The sequence below is a fragment of the Schistocerca americana genome, chromosome X, assembly GCF_021461395.2.
Source record: "Schistocerca americana isolate TAMUIC-IGC-003095 chromosome X, iqSchAmer2.1, whole genome shotgun sequence".
NCBI lineage: Eukaryota > Metazoa > Arthropoda > Insecta > Orthoptera > Acrididae > Schistocerca > Schistocerca americana.
This window is the reverse complement of record NC_060130.1, coordinates 160,635,169-160,661,275: the sequence shown is the minus strand read 5'-3', so window position 1 is coordinate 160,661,275 and position 26,107 is coordinate 160,635,169. Positions and strand designations below refer to the sequence as shown.

The following is a 26,107-nucleotide window of genomic DNA, read 5'->3' as shown; positions in this document are numbered from 1 at the left end:
ATCGTCGACTACTGACCAATATACGATTCTAAGGAGTCTCTTCGGAAATACGTGACTGGCTCGATTATTTTGTTAATAGAACTCAGTAATAAGACTCTAAAGTTCTCAATAGACAGAAACGCTTCGTCAGATAGTTATCAGCAGCACTATAAGATGGTTCTCTGATAATACTGTTGTCTATAGGAAAGTGCCGACGTTATACGATCGAAAAGAACATAAGAAAAACTTGGATAAAATTTCCACCTGATGCAATGAATGGCAGCCTCTTTTTAAAAATGGATTAATGTACCAGAACCCATATAACGATGAGAAAGAGGCTGACAGTATCTGATTACAAGATTAATAGTGAATGTCTGCATTTCGCAATGCAAAAAAAAACGTAAGGAGGAGGCAAATAAAGTAACATAACATGTGAACTACTTGGTGGAAATGAATGAAAGTGCGGGAGCATTCTGCCAGAGGTCTCAGAGGTGCACAGAAAGTTGGACATTGCGTGGCAAGGGTTCAGGGTGACTATAGTGCCATATGGGGCTATTGCCGCAACGCGAGGCACTGCAGGAAATGGAAAAACACGAAGTTTGTAAATTAGTGTGCAGTTACGGTGCACTGTGATGGTGTTCTTTACTACCACATGGCTCTGGGACAACATTTGCATGACTTCAAACGGGAAAGGATGATCAGGAAACTGCAAGAAGGACAGTGTGTGCCGAGTGTAGCCAAGGAGTTTGGTATTCCTCACAGTATGTGTCACGTGCACAGGGAGTGTTCCGAACTACTCGCACTGCTACCCGAAACAGAAGAGGTGGTCGACCACGGTTAACTACGGCAGCAGACAACCGTTGCAAGAACGGACACACATCCAACAATGGGACTGCAAAGCACGCAATCTCGTACTCAACAAAGACACGCCGACAGAACAGGGGTGGTGTCCTTGCCCCACAATTACGCTGTGTTCCGCTTACGCCTGCACATTGCCGGCGCCGTTTCCGAGTAGTGATTCTGGACTTGAAATAATGTGAAGAGGGGTGGGAAGACATAATGTACCCGGGAACATTGTTGAAAATGATCGTTTTAGCGGTCCAGATATTACGGATCAGATGCCATATTGTTGCATGGGCGTATTGATCTTCAAGTCTATGAACACGGTATACTCACCGATCAGAGGTATTTCGACAATATATTCCTTCTGCATGTGCGTCTTTTCAGGGCTGCAGTCGGCCCTGGCATGACTTTTATGGATGACAATGTGCGAACTCATCGAATAGCGCATGTGGATGGGCTCTTGGAACAAGAGGATATTCGGGGAAGGGACTAGCCTGCCCGTATCTCTGACTTAAGCCCATCGAACACGTGTGAGATGCGGTGGAGAGATACACTCCTGGAAATTGAAATAAGAACACCGTGAATTCATTGTCCCAGGAAGGGGAAACTTTATTGACACATTCCTGGGGTCAGATACATCACATGATCACACTGACAGAACCACAGGCACATAGACACAGGCAACAGAGCATGCACAATGTCGGCACTAGTACAGTGTATATCCACCTTTCGCAGCAATGCAGGCTGCTATTCTCCCATGGAGACGATCGTAGAGATGCTGGATGTAGTCCTGTGGAACGGCTTGCCATGCCATTTCCACCTGGCGCCTCAGTTGGACCAGCGTTCGTGCTGGACGTGCAGACCGCGTGAGACGACGCTTCATCCAGTCCCAAACATGCTCAATGGGGGACAGATCCGGAGATCTTGCTGGCCAGGATAGTTGACTTACACCTTCTAGAGCACGTTGGGTGGCACAGGATACATGCGGACGTGCATTGTCCTGTTGGAACAGTAAGTTCCCTTGCCGGTCTAGGAATGGTAGAACGATGGGTTCGATGACGGTTTGGATGTACCGTGCACTATTCAGTGTCCCCTCGACGATCACCAGTGGTGTACGGCCAGTGTAGGAGATCGCTCCCCACACCATGATGCCGGGTGTTGGCCCTGTGTGCCTCGGTCGTATGCAGTCCTGATTGTGGCGCTCACCTGCACGGCGCCAAACACGCATACGACCATCATTGGCACCAAGGCAGAAGCGACTCTCATCGCTGAAGACGACACGTCTCCATTCGTCCCTCCATTCACGCCTGTCGCGACACCACTGGAGGCGGGCTGCACGATGTTGGGGCGTGAGCGGAAGACGGCCTAACGGTGTGCGGGACCGTAGCCCAGCTTCATGGAGACGGTTGCGAATGGTCATCGCCGATACCTCAGGAGCAACAGTGTCCCTAATTTGCTGGGAAGTGGCGGTGCGGTCCCCTACGGCACTGCGTAGGATCCTACGGTCTTGGCGTGCATCCGTGCGTCGCTGCGGTCCGGTCCCAGGTCGACGGGCACGTGCACCTTCCGCCGACCACTGGCGACAACATCGATGTACTGTGGACACCTCACGCCCCACGTGTTGAGCAATTCGGCGGTACGTCCACCCGGCCTCCCGCATGCCCACTATACGCCCTCGCTCAAAGTCCGTCAACTGCACATACGGTTCACGTCCACGCTGTCGCGGCATGCTACCAGTGTTAAAGACTGCGATGGAGCTCCGTATGCCACGGCAAACTGGCTGACACTGACGGCGGCGGTGCACAAATGCTGCGCAGCTAGCGCCATTCGACGGCCAACACCGCGGTTCCTGGTGTGTCCGCTGTGCCGTGCGTGTGATCATTGCTTGTACAGCCCTCTCGCAGTGTCCGGAGCAAGTATGGTGGGTCTGACACACCGGTGTCAATGTGTTCTTTTTTCCATTTCCAGGAGTGTATGTTTAAGCATGTCCACATACACCAACGACCATCCAGCACCGTACCAACTTTGCGGCCAGCATGTGAGCGCGTTGCAGAACCCATACTCTGTGTTCGAACGTTATGAGTTACCTCGATGAAAACGATTTATTGACAAACAGCCAACACGGATTCAGAAAATATCGTTCCTGTGAAACACCACTAGCTCTTTATTCTTACGAAGATACGAGTGCTATTGACAGGAGATGTCAAATTGATTCCATATTGTTAGGTTTCCAGAAGGCTTTTGACACCGTACCTCACAAGCGATTTCTAATCGAAGTGCGCGCCGATGGACTATCGTCTCTGTTGTGCGTCTGGATTAGTGATTTCGTGTCAGAAAGTTCACAGTTAGAAGTATCTGAAGGAAAGCCATCGAGTAAAACAGAAGTAATATCTGGCGTTCCCCAAGGAAGTGTTCCAGGCCTTCTGCTGTTCCTGATCTACATAAACGGTTTGGGAGATTAGGAGACAATCTGAGCAGCACAGTTAAAGTGTTTCCAGATGATGCTGTCATTTACCATCTTATAAAGTCATCATATGATCAAAACAAATTGCAAACTGATTTAGACAACTGTATGGTGCGAAAAGTGGCAGTTGACACTAAATAATGAAAGGTGTGAAGTCATCCGCATGAGTACCAGAAGGAAACCGCTATATTTCGGTGACACGATAAATCACACAAATCTAAAGACTATAAATTCAACTAAATACTTAATGACTGCTATTAAGAATAACTTAAGATGGAGTGATGGTATAGGTACTGTGGGTAAAGCAAACCAAAGACTACGATTTATTGACAGCACACTGAGAAAATGCAACAGGTCTATTAAAGAGGCTACCTACACTGCGCTTGTCCGCCCTCTTTTAGAGTACTGCTGTGAGGTGTGGAATTCGCATCAGATAAGATCGACGGAGGACATCGAAAAACTTTAAATAAGGGGAGCTCTTTTTGTACTATTACGAAATAGGGGAGAGACCGTCACGGATATGATACGTGAACTAGAGTGGCAGTCGTTAAAACAACGACGATTTTCGTTGCGACAGAATCTTCTCGTGAAATTCCAGTCACCAACTTTCTCCTCAGAGACTGAAAATATTATGTAGGCGCCCACCTACATTGGGAGGAATGACCATCATAATGAAACAAGGAAATCAGAGCTCGCACAGAAAGATTTAAGTGTTCGTTTTTCCCGCTCGCTGTTCGAGAGGTGGAGAAATATCTTGAAGGTGATTCGACGAACCCTCTGCTGGGCATTTAATTGTGAATTGTGAGTAATCATGTAGAGGAGCATGCAGATGACGAGTGTCAACATTACCACAGGGAGTGGCAACGACGCCCTCTTCTCAGTTTGTGTGAGAACCGTTAAGCTGGAGATTTGAAAGTGATCCGATTTTGAAACTTATTTAATATCCAAACGGTACATTTCCAGACATGGGTTCTTTATCAAAGTTTTAGCTACTTAATCCCAACAACAAACCCTAGAAACGTGTAATGAGAACTGTTAAACACACTTTATATGAAGTAGAAATCACGAGAGAGAGAGAGAGAGAGAGAGAGAGAGAGAGAGATTAGGGCGCGTGTATAGTCATACACTGGTGTCTAAAATTAAAGCAACAAACGAAAATTTTGCAAAGTTGGGTTTAGTTTGCCACAAAATACTATAAACAGGTGATAGTACAGTGGAAAAATGTAAAGAATCCAAAACGTAAACAACTACAACATGCATAACGGTAGACAAAAATGTCCTTCGTTTTTTCCAGCTTCACGGATTTGCACACACATTCTAACAACTGGTTAATATGCTCAGTATGGGGTGTGACCACCTCTGGCAGCAATACGGACCTGACAACGACGGGTCATGCTGTGAATGATATCATCAGTCTCACACTGAGGCAATAACGCCCATTCTTACTGCAGAGCTGTTCACAGTCTTGGAGAGTGGTTGGTGGATGCTGTCGTGATGCAAACCATCTCCATAGTGCATCCCAGAATCCTCTATGGGATTCAAATCGGGAGAACGAGCAGGCGACGCCATGAGTGCAGTATCTTCCATTTTCAAGAAAACCTCGCAACAACCGCAAATGAGGACCCAAGATCTCGTCACGATACCTGACAGCAGTTAAACCTTACCGATTCGCCCGTACAATTTCATGAAGAGTGGTTCGTGTGGTAAACATGATCCCTGCCCACAGCATTAGGGATGCTCCTCGATATCGATCTCTTTCTACAATGTTTGGGTACCGAAATCGTGTTCCACGTTCGCTCCAGTTGCGAATACATAAGGAATCAGTCTGAAAACTGAATCGGGACTGCTCAGTGACAATAATATTGGCCCATTGTTCGATCGTCCGAGCGGCATGTTGATGACTCCACTCTAGACGTTCCCTTCTGTGAAGACGCGTCAGAGGTAGACATACAGTAGGTCTCCGACAGTAAAGGCCACTCTGCCGAAGCCTTCTGCACACCATTTGCCTCGATACAAGACGTCCAATTCATACTGCCAGCTGCCATGCAGTACCAAGGCGGTACTGTCGTGCCCTTATAGCCAAACGACGGTCCTCTGTTGTGAAGTCACACGTGATTGGCCCTGCCCTGGTCTTCAGGATACAGCTTCGGTCTCTATAAACTGACGCCACATCCGAGAAGCAACGGAACGATTCACATTAAGCCATCGAGCCACATTAGTTTGCGGCTGTCCTGCTTCCCTTCTTTCAGTGACCCTCCACAGAAGTGAGCCTGCTTGGCATCTTCTCTGTGTGATACTGCACCGTCTGTGACTGTGTAGGCAGCGATTGTGGATTCGGGGGTACCCGGCAAACATTACCTCATTTCATAGGTGCCCTGACGTCATTGTTGGGATGGTTGTCCATCGACTGGAATGCTGTCTTCCGTGCAGAACACTATCGTACGGACATCTGGTTGACAGTTTGTGTGATTATACCGTGAATTAGATACAGAACGGAGAAGTAGCAGTTTGTTGCTTTATTTTGGACACCAGCGCATAGGCAGTCATTTCCCCTCACTCGATACGTGAATGGAATAGGACAGAAAATCGACAACATTGCTACGTTGTATCATCCGCCACTCGCTTTACAGTTGTTGACAGAGTACATACGTAGACGTAGAACACGTGTTAAAAATTTTTCTCTCATGCGTCTGGCGAGCCGGCGACAAGGAACTAACGCCGAACGCCTTCCGGACATCCATATATTCCCGACGCCTTGATAGATGACATTGCGTACTTCAAAGACAGTTTTATTGATAACACCGTGAAATCTGCCCAGGTGATTTGTAGTGGTACCCAGGGGTACTAGCATACTGCTTAATCCCATGTCATTCCCTGCCATCTCAGATTCAGTCTCGTCGTATACTGCCTGACACCGTAGCACGGTCCATCGATGGGATTTAGTATATTGATTCTTGGTCTGGTGATCAACAGCTGTAGGCCATCAACCCTGCTCCTCTCGCCCGGTGAAATACACTAGTGGCCATTAAATTTGCTACACCACGAAGATGACGTGCTACAGACGCGAAATTTCACCGACAGGAACAGATGCTGTGATATGCAAACGATTAGCTTTTCAGAGCATTCACACAAGGTTGGCGCCGGTGGCGACACCTACAACATGCTGACATGAGGAAAGTTTCCAATCGATTTCTCGTACACAAACAGCAGTTGACCGGCGTTGCCTGCTGAAACGTTGTTGTGATGCCTCGTGTAAGGAGGAGAAATGCGTACCATCACGTTTCCGACTTTGATAAAGGTCGGATTGTAGCCTATCGCGATTGCGGTTTATCGTATCGCGACATTGCTGCTCGCGTTGGTCGAGATCCAATGACTGTTAGCAGCATATGGAATCGGTGGGTTCAGGACGGTGATACGGAACGCCGTGCTGGATCCCATCGTCCTCGTATCACTCACTAGCAGTCGAGATGACAGGCATCTTATCCGCATGGCTGTAACGGATCGTGCAGCCACGTCTCGATCCCTGAGTCAACAGATGTGGACGTTTGCAAGACAACAACCATCTGCACGAACAGTTCGACGACGTTTGCAGCAGCATGGACTATCAGCTCGGAGACCGTGGCTACAGTTACTCTTGACCCTGTATCACAGGCAGGAGCGCCTGCGATTGTGTATTCGACGACGAACCTGGGTGCAGGAATGGCAAAACGTCATTTTTTCGGATGAATCCAGGTTGTGTTTACAGCATCATGATGGTCGCATCCGTGTTTGGCAACATCGCGGTGAACACACATAGGAAGCGTCTATTCGTCATCGCCATACCGGCGTATCACCCGGCGTGATGGTATGGGGTGCCACTGGTTACACGTCTCGGTCACCTCTTGTTGGCATTGACGGCACTTTGAACAGTGGACGTTACATTTCAGATGTGTTACGACCCGTGGCTCTACCCTTCATAGATCCCTGCGAAACCCTACATTTCAGCAGGATAATGCACGACCGCATGTTGCAGGTCCTGTACGGGCCTTTCTGGATACAGAAAATATTCGACTGCGGCCCTGGCCAGCACATTCTCCAGATCTCTCACCAATTGGAAACGTCTGGTCAGTGGTGGGCGAACAACTGGCTCGTCGCAATACGCCAGTCACTACTGTTGATGAACTGTGGTTTCGTGTTGAAGCTGCATGGGCAGCTGTACCTGTACACGCCATCCAAGCTCTGTTTGACTCAATGCCCAGGCGTATCAAGGCCGTTATTACGGCCAGAGGTGGTTGTTATGAGTACTGATTTCTCAGGATGTATGCACCCAAATTGCGTGAAAATGTAATCACATGTCAGTTCTAGTATAATATACTTGTTCAATGAATACCCATTTATCATCTGCATTTCTTCTTGGTGTAGCAATTTTGATGGCCAGTAGTGTACTACGAGACAAAAATTTATATCACGCTTTGGACTCGAATCGCCTACTCCCTATTCTAGCGTCACCGCCTTAACTTGCGTCAACGACATCTGCTATGGAGACTGGTATGCCTTTGGTGAAATGAGTAGTCGTCTAAGAAAATGTATATGCTTCGTCTTACCCGTACCCTCCTCACCACGTCTGCAGTATTGAATTATGTGCAGAACCCACTCTCATCGTTCTTGTTCTGTCTTCCTTACCCCGTTAGTCCATATGAACCGAGCGAAATAACGTACTATTTCCGACACCGGACTCGTACTCGGTACGACCAAGAGTCAGATGCTTGACCAGTCATCCAGATTCAAGATTTCTATCGTTTTCCTACATAAAGACAATATTTGGACGATCTCTTCATACAGGCCATGCTCTATTACATCCCTATCCACATCAAGTTAAGCTAATGTTCCGTCTCTATACTCTTCATTGTAGTCAGAAGCCTGAACTCTGAATTCCTCCCCTATCTTTGCAGATCTGCTACCTATTCTGCCTTTTCCGTTTTTGCACACGTCCTCAGCATGCACCTACTGAACGCTGTGCAACGAAACAAAAAAGCAAAACAAAAATGCTTTGAGGAATCAGAGAGGTGCCTCTGAAACAGCAACGGAAATGCAAATGTATTAAATACATCGTGGTTAATTTAACCGTGTGTTGAAATCCAGGAATAGTTAGTTATGAGGTCTGATTCTATAATTAGCATATTTATAAACTCATGGGGTTATCTAGCTCTTAGACAGTGCTTTTTCGCCAGTACCAACTACCTGTGATGTTTGAGGACTAGTCACCTACAAATTCAACATCATTTCGTCGATTCAGTTGCCGTATAGGAATGGACGATCGAATTTTTCAGTCTTTGGCCTGAGAAGAAACAAGAAAGGCAAGTTCTTGTTAGTACTAGATAACTAAAGGCAAAATTGTGCGTTTCTGTAGGCTTACAGTAGTCTGAAGTGGCCAGCTGTTTGCATGGAAAGTTATCCTGCGGGACAGCTGCTGAGATTTCTAACAAGTCAGATGTGCGGTTGTCGGTAAGTGACCATACGTGCAGCAAAAGGCTTGATCATCAGGCACCGGAGCTATAGCGACCGGTTTCTACGCCAGACTCTCTCCTCCGTGTTGCTTGTAACCAAACCTGCGTCTCTTGTCTTGTTCGGTCATTCTTCGCAGCGTTACAGCCACTGAGCTTTCGAAATCTCCTGGTAGATTAAAACTGTGTGCCGGACCGAGACTCGAACTCGGGACCGTTTTAATCTTCCAGGAAGTTTCATAGCAGCGAACGCTCTGCTGCAGAATGAAAAATTGATGCTGGATACTGACATTTCCTTTTAGGCTTACTCGATAAAACGCCGCAAGGCCGCGTTTGACACACCAGAAAACGTGAAAATTCTGTCATAAGTGACTAATGGTGTTACAAGTAATCTTTATTTTCATCATATAAGTCTTTGAACAGCGTTTGAAGGAAGGAAAATTAGGGTTTAACTTCTATCACTGACGAAATTCTCATATTAGGAGCAGTAGCTCAGACTGAGTAAGGAAATCGACCATGCTCTTTCACAAGAACCATCCCGGCATTTGCTTTTAGCAGTTTAGAGAAATCACGGGGAACATAAATCCTAAAGGAAGGAAGCGGTCTTGAACCGCTGTCCTTGCAAATATGAGTCAAGGGTAAAGTGCTTCTAAAGTATTGCCTGCCACGTTCTCTCAAAGTAAACATTTCACTGGTTGTGACATCTATAAGACACGAGGGTATTCGGGAAGAAAGGTCCGATCGGTCGTGAATTGGAAACCACTGTGAAAATCAAAAATGTTTTATTTGTAACAGTTAGCTCTACTTTCCAACTACTTCTCTACATAGTCGCCTCTCCGACTGAGGTATTTGTCGTAACGTTTTACCATCTTTCCAGTACCCTCGTCATAGAAGGCAGTCACCTGTGATTTCCATCAATTCTCTGCGCTAGTCTACAGCTTGTTGTCTGTGCCAAAATGTTGTCTTCATAGCCAACGGATCGTGTGAGTAGAGATGAAACTCAGGGGGTGCCCATTATGGGCTGTATTGTGGGTGATCAAACACTTCCCATTGACAACGCTGCAGGAGCAACTTCATTGCCACTGCAGGGACCGGCCTAGAAGTGTCATGAAGAAGGAAACGCATGACACTTATGTTATGTGGTCTGCATCACTTCAGGCGAAATCTCTCACCAGGCCTTCATACTTGGCAGGAGACACTATCTCTCTAGTTCTCACTGTGTGCTCAGAACTGAAAAGAGTGACGTGATGCGATCGGCGGGAATAATAGAGACACTGCCCAACACATCTGTGCAAAGTTTCATCGGATTTTCATTGTGGTTTCCATTTCGCGCGCCATCGGAGCTTACTTTCTAAATAGCCATCTTACTTACATCACGTGTGAAATTTTCTGACGGGTCCAAACTGTGTGCCTAATTGAGGCACGAATCGTACTCTTAAAGAACTCTTGCCGACCGAGAGATCTAAGCAGAGGACTGACAGAATTATATCTCACTCTTGAAGTTTTCCCAACGTAATGAGTATTCCATGAAGTTTCGAAATTGCAGCCTGATGACGTCGACATGTTGCCGCAATATTTCGTTTGACAACCGTACAACTATTTTTAGATGAGTGTTTTACAATGGCTGAGTGGTTGTCTGCCGAAATATGTGGCAAGATGTCGATGTCATCTAGCTGCAGTTCGGAAGCTTCGTGGAATGAGAATTAGATCCATGAAAAGGGCCCAGAAGCGTGATTGTGTAGCTCAAAACGCAATAGAATTGACTGCGGAAGATATCTGAACATTCATCCATAATAGTGAGACAGAAAACACTTAAGATCTGATACGCAATGGTCGCCCACAGTCAACAATACCAGCTGACTACCACTACCTTCGATTTATGGATCGCAGATATTCAAAGGATCATGCCACAGAATTACGCTTTGTGTTTTTGGAGGCAACTGAGAGGGCTGCCTCGACCCAAATAGTACACAGCCGTCTCCACGTGATGATTTTCGCCCTAGGCGCCCATTAGGAACCATAGCACAAAACTCAGAGCTCTGCAGTGCACGAAGAAAGTGGTCAAGGGAACGCCTGCAATGACACCTAAATCGATGGCGCCCGTTTGTCTTCATCGACGAGTGTAGGATTGTTTGTCACTTGACTTCCGTCGCAGAACAGTGTGGAGGCAGCCAAGATAAAAAGATGTCGATTGCCTTTCACCACCATCGAGCGTAATTTGAGGACCGTGCATAGGCTCCGCTAACCTATTGTCCAGCTCTACAGTCAACATTTTGGCGTTGGGTTCGTCTTTAGAGATGGTAATGCACAATCACACCGCGCCTTCCTCGAGAACACCTTCCTTTCGGGGGTATAAATCGCCCGGACGAAATGACTCGGTATGCACTTACATGAATCCATCTAAGCATTCTCATGATCAGGTTGCCATGTGTCATCGTAGGAACCTTCTTCACACCTTCGATGAGCTCCAGAGAGTTGCCCCGAAGAGTCTGACAGGCTTAATCATCAACTTCACCACAATGTAGACATTTCAAGGAGGATCAAAGCATGTTACAATGGACGTGATGGAGCAACAAGTAATGAATGTTAACCAGCAGCAGATTTTGGTTTACAGTTTCATTAGCTTTATTCTTTTATTCCCTGCTGCCCCCTGTCTGCCATCGAATCTAAGTCCGCACACATTCTCAAATACACAAGTGGTGCAATACGTTTTTGAGCAACTTAGTGGGATCTGTCAGTGGTGTGCAGGATATCCCCAGCATGGCAACTGCTATTCGTATTGCTCGATGTTTCACAGTGTGAAAGGAATAATAGCAGTATATTCACACATATACAACCATAACTGTAATGAAAGATAAACAAGACTTATGTGATAACATAAACCCACCATCCCAAAAGTTCCGAGACTGATTTTATTGCTGGCGTATAAGCGACATAAGCGCAGTAACTACAGTGGCAGGTTGAACTAACAACTGTAAACAACAGACGTGCATTCGGCTAGTTACGAGCAGACAGTAAGTAGAGGCCGTGCAGCAGTAGTGAGTCAAATTTGTTTTGTCACAAACCGAAGTAGAGTAACTTCTCTACATCAAGTCTTCAAGATATTCTCCAAATGTTTTGAAGAACAAAAAAGTGTGTGCCAAACTTTCCAGCATTCTTTGACTCATCAGAAAAACGATGCGTGGACATCTGCCGCAACTTGATTGTAATGCCAAAATCGGGCATTTTCTTCTGGAAAAAATCGTCACCTGTGACAGTACTTAATGTTACCAATATCAATCTGTCAAAAAACTACAACGTGCAGAAATTCACATGACGGGTCAACCCTTTGGCGACATAACCGATATCTAAGTCAATGCAACAACGTCCTAAAGAAGGACATTTCTGAGAGTCCCATATGGTTGTATGAACGTTCTGCGCTTTGAACTCAAGTTGGGGAACACTATGTAGAACACCCCAACCGTTAAAACCACCATCTTAACTTTTCTCGGTTTTTTGTTAATCCAGTCTCGAAACATTTTGGACTGCGACATTCAGTTCTACAGTAACTTTTGCAGCTATCGTCCTCTTTTTTTTTCGTTACAGTCCTCTTCAATGACCGTGAGCATCAAACAGTTTCGCCCTCGTTGTGACTTAGCGGTTGATGTTTTTTCTGCTTTCCCAGCATGTTGTATAAATCTTCGATACGGTGCCTCTTGAAACACCAAACACTTCGGCTGCCTAGGTTACGGAAGTATCCACCATACCATCACCAACAACTTCGAATTCACTTATCTCCGACGTGGGGCACTCACAAGATCACAGTACACTGCTCTGACCGCGACGTATTGAGGGCACAGCACAGGTGCCGTTCATGGTCAAATACAACTGTGCAACCTGCCAACTTGGATAGCATCTGCGTTTATGTTCAAGCATGCATTTCCAACCCTGCAAGTTAGCAGAACAACCTGTCGCGTGCCCACGTGTGGATTCATAGCAACAGAAGTGAGAACAGTAACTCCGGGAATTTAATATCCATAAAAAGTAGAACCTTGTGGCGTGCAACGAATACCAATTCTGATCCACCGTTGGAGCCGACTCTGCTTCGGCTATTGATTAGGCCGGGAGAAACTGTGCTCCTAAGTACATTGTGTGATCAAAAGTATCCGGACACCTGGCTGAAAATGACTTACAAGTTCGTGGCGCCCTCCATCGGTAATGACCCAATTCAATTCGGTGTTGGCCCATCCTTAGCCTCGATGACAGCTTCCTCTCTCGCAGGCATACGTTCAATCAGGTGCTGGAAGGTTTCTTGGGGAATGGCAGCCCATTCTTCACGGAGTGGTGCACTGAGGAGAGGTGTCGAGGCGGGCGGCGAGGCCTGGCACGAAGCCGGCATTCCAAAACATTCCAAAGGTATTCTATAGGATTCAGGTCCGAACTCTGTGCAGGCCAGACCATTACAGGAATGTTACTGTCGTGTAACCACTCCGGCACAGGCCCTGCATTATGAACAGGTTTTCGATCTTGGTAAAAGATGCAATCGCCATCCTCGAATTGCTCTTCAACAGTGGGAAGCAAGAAGGTGCTTAAAACATCAATGTAGGCCTGTGCTGTATTATTGCCACTCAAAACAACAAGGGGTGGAAGCCCCCTCCATGAAAAACACGACCACATCATAACACCACCGCCTCCCAATTTTACTGTTGGCACTACACACTGTGGCAGATGACGTTCACTGGGCGTTCGCCACGCCCACGCCCTGCCATCGCCTCGCCACATTGTGTACCGTGATTCGTCACTCCACACAACGTTTTTTCACTGTTCAATCGTCCAATGTTTACGCTCCTTACATCAAGCGAGACGTCGTTTGGCATTTACCGGCGTGATGTGTGGCTTATGAGCAGCCGCTCGACCAAGAAATCATTGTTTTCTCACCTCCTGCCTAACTTCACAGTACTTGCAGTGGATCCTGATGCAGTTTGGAATTCCTGTGTGATGGTCTGGATAGATGCCAGCCTATTACACATTACGACCTTCTTCAACTGTCGGCCGTCTCTGTCAGTCAACAGACGAAGTCGGGCTGTAAACTTTTGTGCTGTACGTGTCCCTTCACGTTTTCACTTGACTATCACATCGGAAACAGTGGATCTAGAGTGTTTAGGAGTGTGGAAATCTCGCGTACAGATGTACGACGCAAGTGACACCCAGTCACGTGACCACGTTCGAAGTCCGTGAGTTCCGCGTAGCGCCCCATTCTGCTCTCTCATGATGTCTAATGACTAATGAGGTCGCTGATATGGAGTACCTGGCATTAGGTGGCAGCGAAATGCACCGTATACAAAAAACGTATGTTTTTGGGGGTGTCCAAATAGTTTTGATCACATAATGTATGCTTTTAATTCGATATCTTATCAAATTTTAAGTGTAAATCATACTTATGTAGTTGTATTTACAGACAAGTCTAATTAAGGGCTCTCGGCTGCTGGGTGGTTTTCTGTGAGCGCATGCGGAAGGTTTATTTACCATATCTCTGTACTAAATTTGCTGCTGAATTATTTGAGATGAGAAACCCCTCGTCAACACCGACTCACAGAGTGCCCTAAACCTATATAACACATGTAACATGTACCGAACAGAAAAACATCGAGGGCTCCCTTCTCCGTCTTCAAACACCGGGGACATAGGGATACAGGAAAACGAATAGATGATGAGGCGGCCAAGCCTGCCACCCAATGTGCTGCCCCCCCCCCCCTACTCCCAAATGTTTTATCTTCACCGTTGTGCAACAGGGTCCTGCATCAGTGGAAAGAGGGAACTGAAAGTGAGAGACAATAAGCTGAGCCATGTAAAGTTAACTACTTAACTGGGATGTAACTCCGTCCGGCCACTAACGCTAGATGGAGTCCTCACTCAACTACAGATAGGGCATAGTCCGATGACGCATATATTCCTCGTCCGAAGAGAGGACCCATCAGTGTGTGGTGTTTATGGCGCACACATTTCAGAAAGCCACGTTGTAAATGAAAGTGTTTTATATGCAGACACGAGAGTAGAGGCTAATTTATAAGCTGATCTGTCTTCTATTTTAGCAGATGATGAGGCGAATATAGTAAGACTTTTAACTTTCTTGTGACATGTCTGACATGTTCCTTAAATGATTAGGAAGAAGGCTTTAATGTATCATCAAGGTAGCTTTCTAAGTGATTAACCAGTCACACTTTCTGAGTTGTTTTTAGCCTTTTCTATAATTCAGTTAGGACATTAACAGCGCATTCTAATATTGACAATGTTGAAGTGTTTACATTCTTCGTCATTAGGTATGACTGGGTAGGTGAATGAATATGACACGATGAGAGAGTGATGCGGTTTTCAGTGAGTTTTTGTTTTATGCACTTCTAGCTTCACCCGTTTTAACTACATTCGTCTCAGAATATTTTAGAAGGGCGCTAATGAGGTCGCTGTCGAGCACCTTAAACTCGCAAGCACACACTCAGACGTAACATAACTACTTTAAAAAAGGCTTATGATCTAAATGATTCTTCAGATCAAGACTAAGTGTGTCCCAACATGTGAATAAAATTTCTTTAGTATCAATGTCATCTCCCTGCAGGGTGGAGAACTTCTCAGTTTATCGTTGAAGCTAAATCCACTGATTCGCCAGTATTCTTTTTCCATTCACGCGGTATATTGCCGCCTATTACTTTATTACTTAAGACAGCTAATGACAGTCTGAAAAATTGACAAAATATTTTGGTCATGTTAACCCGTGTGATGAGCACAACATTCCTTTTAGTGAATAGAAGGTGTTAAAGATCGACCATGTAACATTAAGTAAGCTGATCAGTTTCTCATGCTACAGAGAATGGAGATATGTCCTTGTAATAACTGCCTCGTAGATAACCTTAGATAACAATGTCATATGCGAAAACTCCAATTTCCCATCTAATATTATCTCCTAACTTGTGTACATATCACATGAACGTTAACTGTCCACTGTATTCTATGAATAAAGTTTTTTTCTGGCTGGGATTTCGGACGTTTGCAGATTATCTCTTGAAGCTTGCTGAGTTATCTCCAAGGAAGTCATCATCACAGACGAACCCGAAATTGTTTATACTTCTGTGGATGACTCTCCACTAAGGTAAACATGTTGTGTTGTGCTTGTCAGTAAGCCTTCGAAACTGTTGAAGATTTGGCTAGATCCCCATTCGAGCCTATTTACTTTAGTAGACATCTAAACGTCTAGAAAAATCGAATTCATCTCGTTACCCCTGCCTGCGGCATTTAGGAGGTGATGTGTGAGGAGGGCGAGTTGTATTTCGCTTTGTCCGTGTTTTAGGCTGGTTCTCACAGAAAAGATAATTTCTATCGTGTGTTTCATTATACTCTAGAAGGCTGTTACGCATAGAGTCGAGTGATACGGGACGGTAGTTCTGTGCTGCAGTTTTGCTGCTTTATCTGCAGATGGACGTGACCTATGCTCCTACTCACTGAAGAAAGCTCTGATTAATTACAGTTGATAGTAGAGAGAATATTGTTTCATGTAGTGTGTGGCACCCATTTTTAAAGATACAGTCAATAATCCGTGTCAAATGGAGCTACTTATTAAGTTATTTCTTACGTACTATGTTCTGCCGAAAAATTTGTTCTGTAGAACAGGGATAATTCTAAATATTTCAAGTCGAAACTTTGAATTCAAACAGAATCATAGTCACTTCCAAAACCATGCGAAAAGTCCACGTAGACCCGAGCACTGAAGTAAATGTTTGTGTCTGGACTTTTCAAATCATTTTCGTAGGATAAACATAATGAAATACATATCTTGAAGCAGCTGCCGTTTGAAGTTGCTTGAAAGTCTGAGGAAAAGTAGTTTCCTAATACAAGAAATGTAATCGTCTTGCAAACATCCTTTTAGTAGTACCATAGTTCTTACACTGACGGAAAATATCGCAACACCAAGAAGGAATTCTGCGGCATGAACCAAAGTTGGTAGGCGTGTTCCTACATTTGAAAGATGATGTCTATTCAGATTTCACGCCAGTCACATGAGCGTTGCGCTAGGATACAAGTCAGGTTTTCTTTAAATTCGTGCTGTAACCGTCGTGAGCGTCAGTTACCTTTGAGACTGGACGTGGCGAGTTAATGAAAGTCAAGAATGCCTTTCAGATGACAAAGAATCCATTATCAACACCACACTGGCTTTGAACGAGGTCACGTAATAGGGCTACGAGAAGCTTGATGTTCCTTCTCCGATAGTGCTGAGAAACTTTGTAGGAATGTAGCCTCTGTATGTGATTGCTGACAGCGAAGGTCGCGGGAATGTGTGGTCGCAAGAAGACTAGGATCACGACGACCACGTAGAACTACAGAGAGGGCCGACCATCGTGTTCGGCGTATGGCTCTGGCGCACCGTACTGCATCTGCAGCAGCAATTTGAGCAGCAGTCGGCACCACAATGACACGAAGACCTGTCACAAATCGGTTGCTTTAAGGATAGCCGCGAGCCAGATGCCCTGTTGCGTGCGTTCCACTGACCGCAAACTATCGGCACTTGCGACTTCAGTGGTGGCAAGCGAGACCTCATTGGAGGGGACGATGGAGGTCTGTTGTGTTTTCTGATGAAAGCTGGTTCTGCCTCGGTGCCAGTGATGGCCGTGTGTTGGTTAGAAGGTGGCCAGTTGAGGGCTTGCAACCAGCCTGTCTACATGCTAGACACACTGGACCTACACCTGGAGTTATAGTCTGGGGTGCGATTCGTATGACCGCAGGAGCACTCTCATGGTTATCCCACGCACCATGACTTCAAAACTGTATGCCATTCTGGCGATTCGACCTGTTGTTCTGTCGTTCATGAACAACATTCCAGAGGGTGTTTTCCAACACGATAAAGCTCGTCCACATACCGCTGTTGTAACGAAACATGCTCTACATAGTGTGGATATGTTGCCTTGGCCTTGCCGATCACCAGAGCTGTCTCCAACCCAGCCATATGGTACATTACCAGGCGACAACTCCAGCGTTATCCACAAACAGCATTAAGGTCCCTTTACTGACTGACAAAGCGCAACAGTCATGAAACTCCGGTACCTGTCCAGCTCAGCGCAAGCACGTTTGCATACTTGCATTCAACATTCTGGCAGTTACACCGGTAACTAATGTACCAGCATTTTACATTTGCAATGACTTATCTCGTACTTAAATTAACCGGTGATCTTGCACATGATAATTAATTAAATATGATACCTGAACAAATGTACTCCCGAAATGGCTCCTGTCCCGAACGAAGAGACCGTCGAAGTGCTCTCAAAAGCGGCTGCTCTTTACCAACATCTGCCCAGTGTGCAAGTGAACACCACTCACCATTATGAATGATAATTTGTTGTTGCGATTTTTTTCCCGTCAGTGTATTTTTACTACTTGAAGTCAGAGGTCCTGTTTTTCTGGCATTTTGTTAAATTACTACTATCATTTTTTAGAAACCATGTTGTTGTTCTCTTCAGTCCGAAGACTGGTTTGATGCAGATCTCCATGTTACTCTATCCTTTGCAAGCCCCTTCATTCTGCGTAACTACTGCAACGTACAACTTTTTCCCGCCCCTCTCCCTCCCTTCCACTCGCACTTCCCTCCCTAACTAAACCGTCGCCGGCCGAAGTGGCCGTGCGGTTAAAGGCGCTGCAGTCTGGAACCGCAAGACCGCTACGGTCGCAGGTTCGAATCCTGCCTCGGGCATGGATGTTTGTGATGTCCTTAGGTTAGTTAGGTTTAACTAGTTCTAAGTTCTAGGGGACTAATGACCTCAGCAGTTGAGTCCCATAGTGCTCAGAGCCATTTGAACCACTAAACCGTCAATACCTTGTTGCATCAGGAAATGTTCTATTAACCGATCCTTTATTGTAGTCAAGTTGTGACATAAATTTATTTTCTCCCCAATTCTAATCTGCAGCATTCTTCTGCAGTACCACATTTCAAATGTTTGTATTATCTGTTTATTTGAACTATTTATCGTCTACTTTTCACTTCCATACAAGGATACACTCCATAAAATACCCTCGGAAAAGGTTTCCTAACATTTAAATTTATATTATAACTAACGAATTTCCCTTTTTTCCGACACACTTTTCTCGCTATTACCCGTCTAAATTTTATGCCCTCTTTACTTCCGTCCGTCGTTTATTTTGCTACCCAAATAGTAAAACTCGTCTACTGCTTTAAATGTCACATTTCATGATCGAATACCCTCAGCATTCCTTGGTTTAATTTGACTACATGCCATTGTTCTTTCGTTTCAGCTGTTGTTTATATTCATCTTATAGTTTAATTTCAGAACGCTATCTATTCCTTCCAACTAATCATCCGTGTACTTCGCCGTTTCCAAGACGAAATATAAGTGCATGAAATGCTCAGCAACGACGGGATACCTAAATTACACTACTGGCCATTAAAATTGCTACACCACGAAGATGACGTGCTACAGACGCGAAATTTAACCGACAGCAAGAAGATGCTGTGATACGCAAATGATTAGCTTTTCAGAGCATTCAAACAAGGTTGGTGCCGGTGGCGACGCCTACAACGTGCTGACATGAGGAAAATTTCCAACCGATTTCTCATACACAAACACCAGTTGACCGGCGTTGCCTGGTGAAACGTTGTTGTGATGCCTCGTGTAAGGACGAGAAACGAGTACGATCACCTTTCCAACTTTGATAAAGGTCGGATTGTAGCCTATCGCGATTGTGGTTTTGTCGTATCGCGACATTGCTGCCCGCTTTGGTCGAGATCCAATGATTGTTAGCAGAATACGGAATCGTTGGGTTCAGGATGGTAATACGGAACGCCGTGCTGGATCCCAACGGCCCCTTATCACTAGCAGTCGAGATGACAGGCATCTTATCCGCATAGTTGTAACGGATCGAGCAGCCACGTCTCGATCCCTGAGTCAACAGATGGGGACGTTTGCAAGACAACAACCATCTGCACGAACAGCTCGACGACGTTTGCAGCAGCATTGACTATCAGCTCAGAGCCCATGACTGCGGTTACCTTTGACGCTGCATCACAGACAGGAGCGCCTGCGATGGTGTACTCAACGACGAACATGGGTGCACGAATGGCAAAACGTTATATTTTCGGATGAGTCCAGGTTCTGTTTACAGCATCATGATGGTTGCATCCGTGTTTGGCGACATCGCGGTGAACGCACATTGCAAGCGTGTTTTCGTCATCGCCATACCGGCGTATCACCCGGCATGATGGTATGGGGTGCCATTGGTTACACGTCTCGGTCACCTTTTGTTCGCATTGACGTCTCTTTGAACAGTGGACGTTACATTTGAGATGTGTTACGAACCGTGGCTCTACCCTTCATTCGATCCCTGCGTAACCGTACATTTCAGCAGGATAATGCATGACCGCACGTTGCATGTCCTGTACGGGCCTTTCTGGATACAGAAAATGTTCGTCTGCTGCCCTGGCCAGCGCATTCTCCAGATCTCTCACCAATTGAAAACGTCTGGTCAATGGTGGCCGAGCAACTGGCTCGTCACAATATGCCAGTCACTACTCTTGATGAACTGTGGTATCGTGTTGAAGCTGCATGGGCAGCTGTACCTGTACACGCCACCCAAGCTGTGTTTGACTCAATGCCCAGGCGTACCAAGGCCGTTATTATGGCCAGGGCTGGTTGTTCTGGGTACTGATTTCTCAGGATCGATGCACCCAAATTGCGTGAAAATGTAATTACATATCAGTTCTAGTATAATATATTTGTCCAATGAATATCCGTTAATCATCTGCATTTCTTCTTGATGTAGCAATTTTAATGGCCAGTGGTGTATATTGTCCATGTTGACCTCTGCTTGTTTTATTCACCAGCAGAAAGAATTTTCAGTGTATAGCATTGTGCTTTTTTGAGATCTGAAGTGCACTTGTGCCCACAATTAAGGAATTGTAGAGATCCACGAAAAACATTCCATTATGACGACATTATGTGGATCGAACTGTGGAGTGTCAGCACTGCAACACGTGATACACATGGCACGATGGTACGAAAAACTTGCAATGCCTATAATAGACCACATGGGTCCAAGTCTCTAATATAGTGGATTAGACTCTTTGTTGTGTGCCTTCGGGTCGATATATTCAGGATGACACAACAAATGCACTGGGATGGCAACAACTTGATTGTGTAGAGCCAGTCATTTCATAGCTGTTGTGAAGAGTCTAGGAGAATGAAAATATTCAGTGGCAGTAAGTGCAAGATCGAAAATATGTTACAACCCAGCCCCAGGCTCGTTATCTTGCTTTCAGTATGTGAAGACGTCACCTGCACTTAGGATCGCACTGCAGCCTCTGTATCACATATTACCCGTCGGTTTGCATATCGTTAGTTTCGACAGTTTGATCTGCATGCAGAGAGGCCCGACAAATGTATTTGCCTCAAACGACGGCACCGACTGACTCGGTGAATGTGGTTGTCTCGTAACCGTATGTGGACTCAGGTACAGTGAGGTAGCGTCGTGTTCGTAAAAAAGTCACGGTTTAGCCTGCAGAGTGATTCTCACATTCTGTTCCTTTGCGGTGCTGCAGAACACGTTGCAACACTGCCGAAACGTTTGAATGAGGAATTTATATCAGCGTCAGTGTTCCCACCTGGAGCTGCTTCACATTATAAACAAATGTGGCACTGCATTTCATTCGTCGCAACGGCCTTGCCGCAGTGGATCCACCGGTTCCCGTCAGATCACGGAAGTTAAGCACTGTCGGGCGTGGCCGGCACTTGGATGGGTGACCATCCGGGCCGCCATGCGCTGTTGCCATTTTTCGGGGTGCACTAGCCAATTGAGGAGCTGCTCGACCGTACAGTAGAGACTCCGTTCAAAGAAAGCCATCGTAACGACCGGGAGAGCGGTGTGCTGACCACACGCCCCTCCTATCCGCATCCTCATCTGAGGATGACACGGCGGTCGGATGGTCTAGATTGGCCACTTGTGGCCTGAAAACGGAGTTCTTATTTCATTCGTAGGGTTATTGCCTTTGATTATTAGGGTTACTGTGATTACAGGTGTCTGTAGGGATGACATTACACACCTGTGTATGCACGTTTTTCGAAGTGCATGAGGAAACGGGTTCCATTTGATGGATGATACAGTGTTGGCCTGGAGGACGAGAACTTTTCAACGTGAGGACACCATGTGTCTAGAGTTGTTAACTACGACTTAAAAGCGACGCTCTAGGCCATAGACTGTGGCCCTAATGATTCCTCCGAGAACCATTGCTGGTCTCAAGAAGGTGCATGTCCAGCCATGGGAAGCATTACCGCGAGCCACGCTGGACGCTCTGATTGATGAGGATATTTGGTTTGTGGGGTGTTCAACTGCACAGTCATCAGCGCCCGTACAAATCCCATTTTTACGCAGTCCAATTTTTACACAGTCCAATCTTGCCACTGTCACAAATGATGATGATGATGATGAAATGTTGAGGACAACACAAACACTCAGTCCCTGGGCAGAGAAAATCCTCATCCCAGCCGGGAATCGAACCTGGTACCCCATGATCCTGAGACAGCAATGATAGCCACTAGACCAAGAGCTACGGACTCGCTCTGATTATGAGAAACCGAAGTGTATCCTTATCTCCAGGTCGCTGCCATATTCGCCGACGATGGCAATCCGGAATAGAACAGAAACGTGGTTCAAATGGTTCAAATAGCTCTAAGCACTATGGGACTTAACATCTGAGGTCATCAGTCCCCTAGAACTTAGAACTACTTAAACCTAACTAACCTAAGGACATCACACACATCCATGCCCGAGGCAGGATTCGAACCTGCGGCCGTAGCAGTCTCGCGGTTCCGGACTGAAGCGCCTAGAACCACACGGCCACCGCGGCCGGTAACAGAAACGTGATTCGGCACTGAACACAATGCGACACCGTTCATCAACAGTCTGGCCATTGCACCTCTCCAAACGCATCCCACGCGTAGGACGGTAGTTCCCTTTCCCGGCTACTATCCTCCGACACAGAATGTTGCAGGGAGTCCCCTATTTGTTCCCATTTGGCAGGCGGTACGATGTGCTCTATGTACAACACCGCAATCCTCCCTTGCGACGGATCATATGAAGTCGACTGGAACTTTGACGACGAGATGCCTGCCCTCATCCACATCTACATCTACACAGATTCTCCACAAGCCACCGTACGGTGCATCACGGAGTGTACCCTGTACTACCACTAGTCATTTCCTTTCCTGTTCCACTGGCAAAGAGAACGAGGGAAGAAAGCCGGCCAGAGTGGCCGAGCGGTTCTAGGCGCTACAGTCTGGAACCGCGCGACCGCTACTGTCGCAGGTTCGAATCCTGCCCCGGCATGAATGTGTATGATGTCCTTACGTTAGTTAGGTTTAAGTTGTTCTAAGTTCTAGGGGACTGATGACCACTGCAGTTAAGTCCCATAGTGCTCAGAGCCATTTGAACTATTTTTGAGGGAAGAAAAACTTACTATATGCCTCCGTATGACCCCTAATTTCTCGTATCTTATCTTCGTGGTTCTTACACGCCATGTACGTTAGCAGCTGTAGAATTCTTCGGCAGTCAGCATCAAATGTCGCTTCTCTAATTTTTCTGTATAGTGTTTCTCGAAAAGAACGTCGCCTTCCCTCCAGGGATTCCCAAAGCATCTCCGTAATACCTCCGTGTTGTTTGAACCCAGCGGTAACAAATCTAGCAGCCCACGTCTGAATTACTTCGATGACTTCCTTTAGTCTGATCTAGTACAGATCCCAAACACTCGAGCAGTACTCAAGAAAAGGTCGCACCAGCGTCCTATAAGCAGTCTCCTTTACAGGTGAACCACTCTTTCCTAAAATTTTCCCAATAAACCGAAGTCGACCATTCGCCTTCCCTACCACAGTTCTCACGTGCTCGTTCCATCTCATATCGCTTTACAACTTTACGCCCACGGATTTAAACGACGTGACTGTGTCACCTGGACGCTAGTAATACTGTATCCGAACATTACAGCTCTGATCTTCCTACTCATCCGCATCAACTTACATTTTTCCACATTTAGGGCTAGCTGTCATTCATCACACCAATTGGAAATTTTGTCTAAGTCTTCTTGTATCTTCCTACAGTCACTCAATTTTGACACCGTACTGTACACGACGGGATCATCAGCAAACAACTGCAGATTGCTGCCCACCCGGTCATTTATGTATACAGAGAACAACAGCGGTCCTATCACTCTTCCCTGTGGCACTCCTGACGATACCCTTGTCTCCGATGAACACTCACCGTCGAGGACAACATACTGAGTTCTATTGTTTAAGCAGTCCCGAGCCACTCACATATCTGTGAACTTACTCCATATGCTAGTACCTTCGTTAACAGCCTGCAGTGGGGCACAGTGCCAAATGCTTTCCGGAACTCTAGAAATATGGAATCTGTTGCCCTTCATCCATAGTTCGCAGTGTATCATGCGAGTAAAGGGAAAGCAGTCCAACATCGGGCCACTGTCACATACGAATATCCCAGAAATGTAGATGTCGTTGGATTCGACGAACCGGCCAACGTTGTCGGGTGCTGATAGCGATGTCTCACACGAGTACGCGGCATCATCGTGTCCTCGTCAGTAATTACTCAACATGTATCGTTGTTCCCATACTTTATATACCTTACCAGGCCTGGTCACAGCACTAAACGCGAGCAGTACTAACGCACTCTGGTGGCCGTTATACCTGTCACAGAGTGTTACAGCCCTAAATCATTTACATACCACACGTTGGTGTGCACGTGTAAGAAGTTTCTGTTACATCTGATCGTGTTACTTGGGGGCTTTATTTTTTTATCAGACGGTGTACAGTCTATCCAATACTGCGATCCAAGATTACTGCAACCCAAAATGACCGGTGCGATGGACTGCAGTAACCCTCAACCACACAATATTTATACAGTCCTCTTTTATATCCACTCTTAATAAAAATGTAATTTCTCATTAATCATTGTAATTAAAGCTGTTGTTGAGGGCCGGCCGGTGTGGCTGTGCGGTTCTAGGCGCTTCAGTCTGGAACCGCGTGACCGCTACGGTCGCAGGTTCGAATCCTGCCTGGGGCATGGATGTGTGTGATGTCGTTAGGTTTAAGTAGTTCTAAGTTCTAGGGGACTGATGACCTCAGATGTTAAGTCCCATAGTGCTCAGAGCCATTTGCACATTTTTTTTTTTTTTTTTTGAGGGCCTGCCGCGGCGAGGGCGACACACTCAACCGTTGTCTTTCGACCAACATCACTGACTTCTAATCCCCAAGTAACACAAAATCTAACATCAGTCGCACAGCGCTTTCGATGCTTCGACCTCCATAGTCGATGCGTACACGTACTCTTGACCAGTGTGACTGAACAAGGAGTCACATTGAGTAACTGGTTAAGATGTAACGGACGTAGTCAGGAGACGCAGTAAATCCTCGTTATGGAAGCTTGTCGACTAAAGTCAAATTGTTGATGAATTTCTACGTCTTGCGAAACAAGAGTTGTAACTGAAGTGTCTGAAGTCAGTGGAAAACTTTTGAACTGTAGTTATCCTTAACTCCCTTTCCAGTCACGTCTTTCCCTTTGAGGCGAGTGTATGGATTTTTCTTTTAAGAACATAAAATCGACGGATTGTCGTGAATTCAGTTGGAAATAGCGGTAATGTTTTTTTCTTTTTAATTTGAAGTAACAGGAAAAATTTACAGCATTAAAACCAAGCGACGTGCAGCAGTAATTAAGCTACTGAACATATTCACGCAGGACAAAATCCCAGTATCCCACGCCCGGGTCCCTGGGTTCGATTCCCGGCGGGGTCAGGGATTTTCTCTGCCTCGTGATGACTGGGTGTTGTGTGATGTCCTTAGGTTAGTTAGGTTTAAGTAGTTCTAAGTTCTAGGGGACTGATGACCACAGATGTTAAGTCCCATAGTGCTCAGAGACATTTGAACCATTTTTTGAAAATCCCAGTAACTGTCCAGTCATATTGATTCACCGTCTCTGAAGTTGCCGTAACCAATTTTAGGACTGTTGATGTGTCATGCAACAAAACGGCGGAAAAAACCACTACTCCATATTTCCCCTTACCCAGCTGAGTTTGTACTCCATCTGCAACGATGTTTCTGCGTCACTGCGGACTGTTAACGATTATCCGAGAATACGGAATAGGTTCTCGATATGTGACTGGCTTGAAGTCTTCTTAAATAATAGAACCCAGTCAGTTGTCCCTGACGGCGACTGTTAATCAGAGACAAGGATACTGTCAAGAGTGCCCAGGGAATTGTAATAGGACTGTTCCTGTTCTCTGTATACATTAATGACCTGACAGATA

General features: G+C 45.9%; 1 protein-coding gene and 1 pseudogene across 2 annotated transcripts in view; both read left to right on the top strand.

The window, feature by feature from the left end:
• Nucleotides 1–26,107, top strand: part of LOC124556536 (hyaluronidase B-like) — a 214,936-nt gene that overhangs the window by 12,038 nt on the left and 176,791 nt on the right. The gene's annotated exons all lie outside the window — the stretch shown is intronic.
• LOC124557510 lies at nt 21,453–21,570 on the top strand (annotated as a pseudogene).